Here is a 12471-nt window from a genome sequence, read left to right as displayed (position 1 = left end):
AAAAAAAAAACATAAAAAAGAAAGAAAAATAAGTTTCACTGCTAAAGATTCACAAGACCAAAGATAAGACTATCTCCGGCCTTGGGGGGACGAATGGAAACAGCGCAAAACCTCGATTGAAAATTTTTTTTTCCTTTCTTTATATATAATATAAATTTAACATAAAATTTTTCTTTTTCATTTTACTATCACTATACTTAAATATTAGACTTTATTTTATTAAAAAGAAGATTATATTAAACAAAATTTTTTATTAACTATAAATAATAAAAAAAAAATACAACGAGCTAACGTCACTCATATAAATTTTTCAAAAAATTAAAAAATCATAAAATTTTTTTTTCAAAACGATTATTTCAAACGTTTAATAAAAATAAGTAATTAAGAAAACAAGGAGAGTCATCTAATGGCAATTACACTAGTCACAAAAATTAAGGGATATAAAAAAAATTCCAAATTTTTTGGTGATTTTCAGCGAGCTGTAACTCCGAGGAAAATGATCGCACAGAAAAAAAAAAAAAGCAAATTGTAGCTCCAAGTGTCTAGTTTTTAGATATGACCATGAAAATTTTTGTCATCGTCAGGTCTGGAGAAATCCTAAGAAAACTACTGAAAAAAATTTTTCGAAATTTTTTTTCGTCTTAAAAAAGGTCTACGGGCTTCAAAAAAATTTTTTCGATTGTTTCGTTTAAAAGCTATTTTAGTAAATTTAATACCCTTTAATTTGACGTAATCAAAAAGCCTGTACGATAATTTGCCGCGGAGTTATCGTCAATCAAAGCAAAAAGTTTTTTTGACTTTGGAAATCAATAACTCTGGAAATAATGACCGTATAGGAAATCAAAGGAGGGTTTTGAAAACTACACAATATTATCTCTATAAGAAAACGTAAACCGCTTTTGAAGCAAAAATTTTTTTGAATTGAAAACTCGGACTGAAAAAAGACAAAAATTCGCATAATTAAGGATATTTGGATAACTTGGTATAACTTTGGATAAAATGGATGAACGAAGGATATCGTTGGTAATTTTCTAACTTCAAAGTGTCCCCTAAAATCCCTAAGAAATTCAAAGCGCTGCGATTTTTTGTTCATAGTGCCCAGAAGCTTCAAATTCTGTGTTTTCGCAAAAATCACCATTATGAGCAATTTTGTGATTTTTATTCATTTTTCCATTGAAAAAAATTTTTTTCAAAATTCTTTATTTTTCGATCAAAGAGATTGATTTTTCAAGAAATTTGAAAAAAAAAAAAATTTTCAATTTTTTCGAAAATTTTTTCGAAATTTTTTTATCAAAAATTTTTTTTTAATTTTTTTTTTTATCGTCTTCAGAATGCTTCACTATTGTCAAAAAAATTAACTCAATTTTTTCTGTCCGCTACAACTGCCTTAGTTTTAAATCTCATTTTAAAAATTCAATAAAAACAAATTGATATACCCCCGCGGAGTTCGGCTTTTCCTCACACAAAACTTGAATTTTACGTTTTCTTTTTAGCCTAAATTCCTTACGTGAATTTTATGTAAGCTTTTCTTTGATAAGCACCTTTTGATATGCCTCGTCGACATTTAGCTGCCACAGATGTGGCTCGCATTGTTACCCTCCTTCAAGAAGGCTACAGTCAGGTGGAAGTAGCAGCTTCTATGGGAGAGAGCCAGTCCGTTATCAGTCGGGCCTATGCCCGATTTAACGCGACTCAAAGTTACGATCGTCGTCCGGGTCAAGGTAGACTACGAATCACTACCGAGCGTGATGATTGAGCTATCATTCGAGAAGCTCGTCGAAACCCTACTGCGCATGCCCACACGATCGCTCATCAATTTCGCAATCGTCGACAACGTCCTCCCCAACAACACATATCGGCATCGACGGTTCGAAATCGCTTTCGAGAGCAAGGACTACGCGCTAGACGCGCAAATCGCGTGCCTATGCTCACTCCACGACATCGCCGAGCCCGATTGGCCTATGCTCATGATCATCACCATTGGGGTCGTAGACAGTGGACCAGTGTATTATGGACTGACGAATCTCGATTTTGTCTTCATGGTAGCGATAGACGATCTCTCGTTTGGCGCCGTCGTGGAAAACGAGATCGGGATGGTTTTACGAGACCAGTTACAGCTTTCAATGGTGGATCAGTCATGGTGTGGGCAGGCGTGTCCTTCAATACCAGAACCCCGTTGGTCATCGTTCGTGGGACGTTGACTGCCGATAGGTACGTCGACGAAATTCTGGAGCCACACGTCCTGCCTATGCGCACACGCATGGGGGCAAGACGGTTCATTTTGATGCAGGATAATGCTCGTCCTCACACTGCAGTTCGTACGCGAACTTTTCTCCGCGCCAACAACGTAACAACAACAACGCTTAATCATCCAGCGATGAGTCCTGATTTGAACCCAATTGAGCATGTTTGGGACATGCTTGGGCGTCGATTGCGGCGAGACTATCCGCAACTGCACAATCTTCATCAGTTGACTCAAGCGTTGTTACGTTGTTGGCAAGGAATTTCGCAACGTGATATTCGACGATGCATCAACATGCAAGAGCGTTTACGAGCTGTGATTCGGAACAGAGGTGGCAATACACGGTACTGAGCAATTACTGCCGTGCGTACAGAGGTCATTCGGCAGCTGCAAACAGACAAACACGCAGACAAAGACACACACACACACACACACACACACACACACACACACACACACACACACACACACACACACACACACACACACACACACACACACACACACACGTGTGTGTGTGTGTGAGAAGCGTAAATCCGACCGAGCAACCTCCACGTGGTACGCTTTGGGTAACGCTAATGCCGGCGGTAAAACAACAGTCGAAAAAATTGAGAAAATTTCGAAAAAATTTTCGAAAAAATTGAAATTTTTTTTTCAAATTTCTTGAAAAATCAATCTCTTTGATCGAAAAAATAAAGAATTTTGAGAAAAAAATTTTTTCAATGGAAAAATGAATAAAAATCACAAAATTGCTCATAATGGTGATTTTTGCGAAAACACAGAATTTGAAGCTTCTGGGCACTATGAACAAAAAATCGCAGCGCTTTGAATTTCTTAGGGATTTTAGGGGACACTTTGAAGTTAAAAATTACCAACGATATCCTTCGTTCATCCATTTTATCCAAAGTTATACCAAGTAATCCAAATATCCTTAATTATGCGAATTTTTGTCTTTTTTCAGTCCGAGTTTTCAATTCAAAAAAATTTTTTCTTCTTCAAAAGCGGTTTACGTTTTCTTATCGAGAATATTGTGTAGTTTTCAAAACCCTCCTTCGATTTCCTATACGGTCATTATTTCCAGAGTTATTGATTTCCAAAGTCAAAAAAACTTTTTGCTTTGATTGACGATAACTCCGCGGCAAATTATCGTACAGGCTTTTTGATTACGTCAAATTAAAGGGTATTAAATTTACTAAAAGAGCTTTTAAACGAAACAATCGAAAAAATTTTTTTGAAGCCCGTAGATCTTTTTTAAGACGAAAAAAAATTTCGAAAAATTTTTTTTCTGTAGTTTTCTTAGGATTTCTTCAGACCTGACGATGACAAAAAATTTTCATGGTCATATCTAAAAACTAGACACTTGGAGCTACAATTTGCTTTTTTTTTTTTTTCTGTGCGATCATTTTCCTCGGAGTTACAGCTCGCTGAAAATCACCAAAAAATTTGGAATTTTTTTTATATCCCTTAATTTTTGTGACTAGTGTATATGTTCACTTATGCATATAACGCAGAAGCAGAATGATCTGCCATTTAATCTCCATTGCCAGCCACCCGATATCATCCGATACGCCTAAAAGGAATAACAGACAAATTAATCTCTTGGCAAGAGATGAAACGATTGGTATATACCTGTTATATGACAAATTTTGCTAACCTTCTCTCCACAAATTACAAGGGCCATCTAGTATCAAGTACCGTAGTTTTCGAAATTTTCTCAACAGTGTACATCCCTTCTTTTCTATCTTTAACAAATCTCTTAAATGCAATGCTAGCTCGATCACTGCTGAGACAATAGTGATACCTGACACGGCTTTGCCAAATCAAGAAACGAAGAAAGATCATCCGTCAGCAAATTAATACAATGCAAAATTAAAATATAATGTAAAATTAAAATATTCGCACCAGATGACTCTCCTCACTACTCTCTCATTAAGTTAAGAATATTATAAACGAAAATTGTAAGTGGCTCTCGCTTATGGGAAAGGTGGCCATAGGAAAACCGAAAAACTATACCAGCTTCTCGCTTTTCCGGGGGAATGTTATGTCTACCCCAAAATTTTTCTTTAAATTTAAATCACCAGCGCAGATGGAAGACTTCTCCATGCGCGAAAGCCACAATAAAATATAAGCTACGCGACTGCTAGTTGACTAGCGGGGACTTCTGCAATCTCAGCAGCGCGAGTATTTAAAAAGGCGATCAACAGCCAACACCTTGTCTTTGAGCAATTAATTCGACTTCCGCGTTTAATTGACGGACCCGTGCCTTGTAAAAGTCCCTTATCTTAATTTGCGCTGCACTTAAGACGAGTTCAGACTCGGTTCAACCGGCAGGCCACGTATTAGTTATTAAATAAAAATCTAGAGAACCGGAATCTCAAAGTTCTAATTTGCTGTGCACTTAGGCAAGAATCTGGGCAGTAAGTTTAAATAAAATATCTCTAAAAGCTAAATTTGCGCACTTTACCCTACGGGGAACTGGAGGACGTTAGCTCAAATAAATAAAATTCATTAATATAATTTCGATTAAATAAAATTTGTGAAAGTGTAAAAGTTTAGGTGTTTATTAAAATAAATCTTAAAAAGCAGTGAAATTCCACTCGAGTTCGTTAATTTCATAAGATAAGAAGCCATTAGAATAAGCAGCCCAAATCCACCCTACTCCATCCGCTGCGAGAACCAACCAAAGGGCCCAATCAAGGAAAAGGTGCTAACGGCTGCCCTAAAACCACGGATCTGACCATCAATAAAGTTCCTGTAACAGTAAGTACATCTACTCTCATAAAAATCCGTCAGTCTCAAACGAAGGCGTGGTAAGTTCGTATCTCGAAAACGTCCCACATAAATAATTAAAACAACGGAATTAAAACCTCGGTTGCGTATTCTTTAAACTGTTAGTCTAAACCTCCACCGTTTACGCTACCGCTCTAAAAACGCCCTTGGACATAACAAGTAGTATTTTTCTTTTTATTCAAACTAATGTCTATCATTTCTAGAATTTTTTTTTTCAATTTTTGAATACGGTGTCGATGGTGGTTCGTAACCGGTGCATATAACATAGTCATTATTATATAGTCCACTTACTAATGAACATGATTCTGATTTATATTCTTTATTAAAATGAAAAATAACTTCAAATTTTTTATCTATTCTACAGTATACAATTAATCCATAAGCATGTCTGTTGTTTGTTTGAGATATATCGATACGATGTACGATGGAATAATTCGGTATATTAATAATATTATCAGATTTTATCCAGGTTTCCGCGGCAATAAAAATACATGGCTTATACAATTTAATAAAGTTATTTAGGTCCAACCAATGGGATTGTTTACGTAAACTTTGAATATTTTGGTAAACGATAGTGTTTTCATCTTTATTATTGATAAAAAAAACAAGAGGGGTGTAATTTATTATTCAAAATCCGTTCGATTTCAATTTTTATTTTATCATTCGGTGTTGTTGGAATGTTTAAGTCTCCTATTAAGTACAATCCACTTAATTTAGTCCATCGACTAAAAGCCACATAAAGTTCATTTTTTCGCATTCCTTTTGTTAGATGTACAACAACGTTGTTGTATGTACCACCTTGACTTTTATGAATAGTTATTGCTTCTGCTCGTACTACAGCAAATTGATTACGAATCACTGTTGTAATACTTTTTGTAGGACGAATATTTTTACTTATTTTATCAATTGCTGTCCAATTAACATGATTATTGTTGAAAATTTCTTTTCACTTTTTTTTTCCTATTTGTTCATCTTCAAAGTCTATCCATAAGCGATAAATTTTTCCTTCGTTATTTGATTCATAACCCTTCAAAATTCCTACTGCACCATTTACAAGACCATCCTCTACATCAATATTGACAGTCAACATATATTTAATACCGATACTAAGTAGTAGTACAGATGGTAATTCTTGCGCGTCTTGCGTCTAATGTTCTACATAAGTTAAGCAGATTCATTTTCATTTTATCAGATGCTTTACCTGTAATCTTATCATAAGCATAAGTTACTTTTTTTAATGAATCTATATTTATTATTTTAGTATTATATGAATCAACTTCCACATTAGTACGAAATAAATGAATCGCATTTGTTGGAATATTATTTTCATTTTTAATTACTCTAGACTGAAATAGATTTAATTCTTCATCAGATAATAAATCACTAGCCAAATTATTTAGAGCCTCTGCAAATTTTCCATCATTTTTTTTGTCGCATTATTTCCTTTAATTGAAAACTAGTAAATAAATTCCATAAAGGATTACCAATAATAGCTCCATAAAGATCTTTTATGTGCGGTTCAAATATGTATTTGTCCCCTACAGGAGGTAATTGGTTGAAATCTCCAAAAACAATAACTGATATTCCACCAAAAGCTTTTGAAGTTTGAAAAATCTGCTTTAATCAACAATCAACTTGTTGAATCATTTTTGATCCAACCATACTTATTTCATCAATAATAATAAGCTTAAGATCTTTTAATTTAGAAAATAAAGTATTTCGGGTACTACTACTTAATGGACAAAGATCAGCGGAGCATTGATTTAAAGGTAATATGAAAGAGGCATGAAGGGTTGTTCCTCTTATTCCAAAAGCAGCTTTTCCAGTAGGCGCACATAATATAATTTTAATAGAATCTAAATTTTTGTTAACTTCATAATTCATATAACGTAAAAGCGTTTGGTAAAGTACTTTAATTAAAGTAGATTTACCCACTCCTGCTCCACCAAATACACAATAATAAAAAGGTAAAAGTTGAGTCTTGATGCAATTAAACACTTGTAGTAAAAATCTTCTTTGTTTTTCATTAACAGTACATACCAAATTGATATATTCTTCTTCTTTGATTAATCTCGGTATTGATACGTAATATACATCTTTTTCTTTATGAGATACTTTATCTTGATTTTCAGTAATACCTAAATCAATAACAATATCTCCATCACAGATAGGATTAAGGACCTCTAAATTATTAGGAGTGTATTCTTCATCACTACTTTCATTATTTTCTTCATTGATTTGTGTTTTCACTTCATTCAATATTTTTTCAATATCTTGATTATATAGAAATTCTAATTTCTGCTTCTTAATGATATCATGATTTTGACAGAATAGTTTATTAGCTGAAGCTATCATTTTATATTCATCTCGCCAAGGTATAAATAACATAACGTTTTCTCTTATAAACTCTTCTTCGTCTGTTTCTTCATTAAAATTCATAAATTTTATTATTTTAGATTTCTTTCTTCTGCTAACATAACCTGACTTATCAATAAGTTTCATAATACAACTGTTATTATCCGATTCTTCATCTTCTTCATCGCTATTGAATTTATTTCTTTTATAAGTTTTTTTAGTGGAAAAATTATACCAAGCTAGAAATGAAGCTAAACAAGGTTTTTCTAATTATTTTGGACGATTAATATAATGATCTATTTTACTCTTGATATAAATATCAATAGATTCGGATGATAATGCTTCAAGATCTTTTTTACTCTTTATAATATTAGTTCTTTTATCAGGATGATTGGTATTAATAAATACAACTTCTCTAGAACATTTAGACAAAGGCATAGCTAAAATATAATAAACTGCTTCTTGAGCACTGAATTTATTTGCTTTCAAAAATTCATTCCCAAGTATTCTTGATTGCTCTTTCATTGTGTAATTACCTTTTTTTATTTCGTTGATTGCATTATACATTAAACGAGAAAGTCCTGAAATAGATTTATTTAAATAATTTAATACATAGCTCGCACATGAATACACGTCTAATATAAATTGAATATCCATGTTTGCTGAATGTAATTCTAATATTTCGTGATTATAGAAATTAATCATACATTCATCAGGTTTTCTACGCAGTATCACAGTCGGCCTGCTCAAACCACTACGTATGATTTTAATATACATTTCATCATTGATCTCAAACATTTTTAATATTTCTCCTGTTGTCATTATAATTTCCTTTTTGTAATTGTTTTCCAAAAGTTGTTGAATATTTCTCCGTTGTTCTTGTAATCTTTTCTTTTCTTTTTTATCTATATCTGTTAAAGGTAACAAAATTACGGTTTCATTAATTGGAAAAAAAGGTATATCAAAACGACATTTTTTTTTACTAGATCCTTTTTTACATGTAAATCTATGCCTATAAGTTTGTAATTGTAATAATTCTTTGGGAATGTTTTTCGAACATGAGATAAATTTATTGATAAATTCAATAATTGAAGAATTATCTATTTTTTCACTATTATATTCAGGTGCGTTCTCAAGCCACAGTAAGCTATGAACATGAGGAGAACCTCTCTGTTGAAATTCAACTCTTATATAAAAATCGATTATATTATGATTCCGGAATATACCATTGTTTGCTTTTAGTAATTTGAATAATTGCCTCATTCGATAATCAAAGTATCTAGCGACTGTGACAGGATCACTGTTAATTAATTGAACTTTTTCTTTATAATCTAACGCAGATGCTTCTTCTAAAGTTAATTCTTTTTTATGTACTATTTTTTTCAAAATTACTATCAACTCAGGCCATCTACTTTCAGCTGCCGATAACGTTAAAAATAATGTTGGTGGACCACATTGTCGAATTATAGCAAATACATTTCTTTTTTTTTCTTCCCAAAATGAAGGTGTCCCACGATCATGAGAAAATAACTTAAATAAGTTATCATTAATTTCTATATTTTTTATTTTATTGCTATCCAGCATATCTCCAGCGGTTAAGTTAGATTTGACTTTATTTTTTCTTAAGCAAAAATTGATACTTGAGCTAAGTTTTGACGTTCTTAATTTTAAAGCAGAAAAAAATAATTTAGTAATACTTGCACACCTTCTATCCGATCTCATTATTTCCGACTTATTCCAATTTTGATAAGAAATATCTTCAGGTTTTTTGATCAATTTTCCACCGTATATTTTAATAAAACTTAAAGCTTCTGTATACTCATCAAACAATGATACTGGTTTTTCACCTTCCCCTGGTGCAAAAATAATCGATTGAGTCATTAATAATGTTGATTCATCCTCAATATTGACAGGTTCATCATCTTCAGAATTACTATCATCATCATCATCATCATCATCATCATCATAATTGTCACGATTATTTTTATCACTATGAAAATTTTTGTTTTTTCTACTATCAAATTGAAAAGTATTAATTTTTGAAATTCTTGAAAAATCTAATGTTATTTCACAATGATTATAAACTTCTGAATTTTTCAATGCTTTAGCAGCTTCTTCGATTACTTTTGGTCCAACTGTTTCAAACATTACATTAGATTTGAATGCTTTTTTTCTTCGAAAACATATTGGTATAACCATAGTTTCCGATTGAACTCTCGGAAGTATATTTACCGAAGTATTAACATTTGTTGGCACATTAACAGCACGACCCTTAACTAAATATTGTCCACCATTTACAAGAGCTCTAATCATCATAAAAGGAATTCGTGGACAAATAAATCGTTCTTCTAAGTCAGTTAATTTTGATATTACGTCTGGTACTTTTGGAAAGATTAATTCTTTGTTAGAAAGAGATAAAGTAGGGGTTTCATTTTTCTTAATTGCTATTACACAACTTGTACATAAGTATCCTATTAATGTATTGTTTTTCATTTGACAAGTTGATTTTAAAAACGATAATTTACATTGACTCAAATCATTTCGAAGGTAATATTTGACAGAATTCCTGAACCATAAACGACAACATGATGAACATTCGTATGTTGGACCTTCCAATTTTGATAAATTAAAAGTATGGAAGAGAATTTGGCGTTGAGTGTTTTCCTGATGATTTTTTCTTCTTGAATTACATTTTTGAACTCGACGTTTATGCAAATCTCTTTCTTCTTTACTAGCTAACCGATTTCGTTGAGAAATTTTCAACCTTTCATTATGTAATTTTCGTTGCTTGGATTTAAAAAGCCTTTTGTTTGACACATTTTATTTACTTGATTATGACGTTCTCTGTTTTTATTATCGGCTAATCGCCTATCCTGATATTGTCTGTTGATTTTATTATGTATTTTCCGTAATTCTGGATTTTGTAATTTTTTTTTTTGACATTTCTTACTCTTTCTTGATGTTTTCGTTTTTGTTTTCGATCTTCTAATCTTTGTTCTTGTGTTAATTTAAGTCTTAATCGATGTAACTTCCTTTGATCTAGATCTTGTAATCTTTTTGCTTGAGCTAATTTTAGTTTATCTTGATGAGCTTTTCTTTTTTCTGGATCATGTAACCTATTTTTCTGGGAAATCCGCACTTTTGATAAATGCTTTTCATATTCATCAGGATTTGACAACCGAATCTTTACATAAATTTTTTGTTTTTCTTTGTAGGTTAATGAATAGTAATATTTTTTCATCCTATTCTGATGTTTTATTAAATTTGTACTTTGTAAAAGATATTTTTGCTGTCTCAATTTTGAAGACATTTTAATCTTACAACATTTTTTGATTTCATCTCTTCGTTTCCGTTTGTCATCACATTTATTTTTCCGTATTTGGTCTTTACTTCTACGTTTTAATTTCGGCATTTTAAATAGCGCTAAGTACAAATGAAATACGTTAATAAAATATTCAATAAAAAGTATTCAATATTTAATTAATGTTTTATGAAAAAATTTCTCAACTTTAAACAGATTACAAATAAATACATTTCTCGCATAAATTACACGAACAAAAAAATTTTTTTCAATTGTGTAGAAATATTTTTTAAAAAATGTTCAACGAGAAAATTATTCCTATGTCGATATAGACTATAAAAGTAGGTAATAATTTTTATCCAAATGAAATTGGTTATTATAGATTATTTTAACATTTTATGGAAAATTGTTGTTACTCAATGTAAGAAGGATATCAAGTGAATGGACTCAACAGATCCAAGAAAACTCCAGTTACGCCCTAACATAAAACTCACTATTAAAAATCCAGCAGCACACTTACATTATTTTATGTATACTCAAAAAACAAACTTCTAAATTACTTTATGAATATTTTGTACAAACATTAACAATATTCTATGCAATATTAAAAGGAATATTTTGAGTAATATTTTTTCAACAATGCATTAACGAATGTTCTATGGAAATACGCGCAACACCATACTAAAACCTTGGCAAAATGATACTGAAAACTATTATCTCTTATAGAAAGTACCTATGAATCTTTTTTTAAACTACTATTACAAAAAACTATTGAGTTAAATAGTTATTGAGAAAACAAATGTTTAATAAAGATTCGTGGACTCTACTTCAACGCGAGCAAGTTGACTTTTGATTATTTTTATTAATTGAACTATTAGAGAAAGAAACTGAGAAAGAAATTTCTTTGATAAAAGTAACTTATGATCCGCTCTATAATCCTGCGTCTTTTTTTTTCGTTATTTAATTGAATCTGAAAAAATCAGTAAATTGTGTAGAGTTTTAATTTTCTCCGATAATTTTTATTAACTTCACAATTAATTTATTAAAAAAAATTTTTAAATAAAATTTACAGCAATAAGTATTAACTCTCAGTATAAATTAATCCATATGTTTAATTTCAATCAGTTTAAACGTAATACTGTTTTACTGTTTTACAAGCGCAACAAGTACCGTTCTGTTTGACTCCATGAGCGACGTGAACAAGAAATGGCATCGCTAATTATGATAAAAGATACGTAGATCCTTAATATTGATTAGAACAAAAGATATGGCTAATTAAAAATTTAAAATTCAGTATAAGAATAAAAAATTTAGAGTATGATTATTTTTATTTTGGAAGCTTCTCTTTGATAAAAAAATTTGCATCAAAAAATTTCCTATAGCAATTTATGAATAATTAATCTAGAACAATACTCACATAATCAAAAATATATCCAAAATAATTTTTAATTACGACGCACGTATATAATGTTTCAACGCTATGATTTTAAGTCACATAAAAACTGTTCATTGATTTATTGAAACTAAAACATAAAATATTAAAGTCATTAAAAATACAATATTTTTCTAATGAAATTCAGGAATTATAAAATGAATATTCATATCTTATTTAATTTTTATAAGTTTATCAAATTATTTAGATAAACTTTATGTTACGATTGATATTGACATCATTAATATTTTTATTGAATTATCATATGTTTCATTAGAATTACAGGTTAATATTTTAATTACGTCAAAACATTAATTTATTTCATGGTTATTATTATTTTTCATAAAGTGA

The sequence above is a fragment of the Cotesia typhae genome, unplaced genomic scaffold, assembly GCF_013202065.1.
Source record: "Cotesia typhae breed Kobodo isofemale line unplaced genomic scaffold, CoteBio_Ctyphae contig_17, whole genome shotgun sequence".
Classification (NCBI taxonomy): domain Eukaryota; kingdom Metazoa; phylum Arthropoda; class Insecta; order Hymenoptera; family Braconidae; genus Cotesia; species Cotesia typhae.
This window is presented reverse-complemented; position numbering follows the sequence as displayed.